A 2,915-nucleotide genomic window follows, 5' to 3' on the forward strand; every position below is an offset into this window, starting at 1 on the left:
GTGTGTGTGTGTGTGTGTGTGTGCACGCGCGCATGCGTATGTCTTTGTATTATTGTTATACATGTATAATGTACACTATGGACCTTCAAAATCAAGAAGCACAATTAATTCATATTATCACTTCTGTCTGCCCTTTACCCCCATCCCTTCTACCCGTCTCTATCTCTCTCTCTCTCTCTCTATCTCCTTTCTGTTATCCCTATATCATCTTTTCCGTTTCTCTTTCTTCTTCTCCCCATCTCTCTCTCTCTCTCTCTCTCTCTCTCTCTCTCTCTCTCTCTCTCTCTCTCTCTCTCTCTCTCTCTCTCTCTTTCTCTTTTTTCCGCCCTTCTTCTATTTTTCTCTGGTTTATTTTCTTTTCTGTCTTTTCTCCTTGTGTAGCTGTCAGCATAATTCGCTGGGAACATTGTGACGAACTGAGGTTCAACGAAAATTCAGATTCAGCGAGAGGAGATGGATTTTCGGTTGTTGTTTTTTTATTAATTAAAATCAGTATTTAAAAAAAAACACTCGGATTCAACAAACACATAAATGAGCTAGCTCAGATTCAACGAAATCGCTTTCAGGGTGAACAGACCCCACTGACGTGACTCACTTTTTTCTCCCAAAATGAATACATGTCATTGTATTATTATCGGTCCTTGCTGGATCGCGAACCAGTACATATATTCGCTTAGCCAATTGTTTATATATCTTATGCGACCCATCAGTGGCCTTCTTTCATACCAACTCATGCGTTATTGGCACGGCACTTCTGTGTGTTGGAGTCGGACCGGCAGCCAGCACACGTGTGACTAAATGCGTTCGTGTGTCTTAGGGAAGGGGGCACAAGCGGTATGGGCGTGGCACAGTCAGACCCCCCCCCCCCCAAGTACTAATAGCTATTATAGTAAGTTAAGTTAGTCCTAACATAGATCTACGTAACGAATTGCGCGCTTGTCAGTGGAATCAAATGTTGCCGTATGCGCTAGGATTTACACAGCAAAACAACTTGTTCGGCAAATAATACGTCATTTGAACGAATCACTCTTTTGTATAGTGTGTGCTTGGTAGAGTTCAGTGTAGCCTATGTTCTTAAAATTTTCCAGCATCAAAGAAACACAAATCAAAATACCTCTAGCTTGAAACCAAACTACGTTTGATTGAGGAAGTCGAATACATTATGCGTTACTTGCACAGTTCCTGTACGTATCTACACAAAACCCCAAGTTTGCTTTAATAACGAACACTCGGATTCCACAAAATTAAAGGTCAGGCCCGGCGACTTCGTTAAATCCGAGTTCCACTGTATTTTCCACCTTTAGAAAAACTGTCTGTTTTGCACGTAGGCTCGAATAGCAACATTGGCTGGATCTTGATGTCTCAAGTCACACCTGGTGACAAAACCATCAATTATTTTTCTTTATAGTATAGAGGCACCAAGTACCCATGTCTAAGTGTTGGCCTTGTAACGTATAATATGTGCAGATGGCCGAGACGCATAAAGGGCCTTTATCAGCGATACACTTTGTTGAGCTTCAGTGCGTATGTCTTCTATTTGTGGGGTGTGCTTGCATTGAAGTACACCTTCAATGGAAACCATATATAGCAGGCCCGGTAATAACAGGGATCCGGTTATAACAGGGATTTTTTAAATCCCCGTTTTTTCCTACTCTTTATCTCTCTATTAAAAGTTATCGACAATAACAGGGCCTCATTCGGAGCCCAACCGGTTATAGCAGGGACAAAGGCTCGTTAACAATGTGTAAAAAGTAAGAGAGAGAGAGAGCGAGAGAGCGAGAGCGAGAGAGAGCGAGAGAGCGAGAGCGAGAGCGAGAGAGAGAGAGAGAGAGAGAGAGAGAGAGAGAGAGAGAGAGAGAGAGAGAGAGAGAGAGAGAGAGAGAGTAACGCAGTGGTGGAGTGATGCAGCAAGACCACGCAAGCCATGCCACTGAAAGCATACGCAGTGTGTTAAGCGAGAGAGGGCTGCGATGTGCTGGCAGACCTCGATCTAGCCCGAAACCTAGCAACACGGACGCGTATTGTGTCACCAACGATGTCAAGCACAAGAGACAATGCCTTTCAATTGACCAAAAATACGAAATAATCTAGATCTAGGCTGTTAACAAAAAGCAAGCTCCACCGGCAGAGATTTGTCGTCAGTTCGATATTTCACAAGGGTCGATTCACACCATAATCAAGGATAGAGAGAAGATAGTGGCAGCATACTCCTATGGAAAGTTTGCTCGGGATTGAAAGAAGATGAGACTAGCCGATGCAGATGCTGTCGACCAAGCTCTTCTGATCATGTGGTTTAACAAGGAGAAAATTGGTGCCAAAACCCTTGTTCGTGGGAACTTACTTACTTACTTACTACCCATAACGCCTTCTGGCGTTTAGGGCAGCAACAAAGGATCTCCAGCTCTGTCTGTTTTGGGCGATCGTGGGAACTTGGGGCAAGGGAAACTACCCATGAATAAGTACTGCTGGATTGATGCAGAATGCTTACTTTCCTTGCATTTCTGATTTAACAGTGATCGGATATAACAAGACATTTTCTCTACTCCCACCATCCCTGTTATATCAGGTTTCCACTGTATTTTGTACTAAAGCTGGCGTTTGTGGTAAGTTTTGCCTTCACAATATATTAGTGAAATATGAATAGTCAGTATGCAGTTTTACCGGGCTAATGAGATGTGAAAACACACAAAGCATATTCTTTGAGAGAAAAAAAGGGGGGGGGGGGAATCTGGTTGTTACACGCTTATTTTGTCTGTTTGTCCTTACTTCACACACGCACGCACTCACACACAAAACCAGAGGGGTCCGATCGTTTTATTTCTCTACCTTTAATTCCAATGGGAAATGTAATTTGTTACTAAAATTATAGCCGGAACGCTCGTCTTGATTTTCAGCTTTGTTCTAACGTTTTTGTA

Source organism: Aplysia californica, unplaced genomic scaffold, assembly GCF_000002075.1.
Source record: "Aplysia californica isolate F4 #8 unplaced genomic scaffold, AplCal3.0 scaffold00831, whole genome shotgun sequence".
Taxonomy (NCBI): Eukaryota; Metazoa; Mollusca; class Gastropoda; order Aplysiida; family Aplysiidae; genus Aplysia; species Aplysia californica.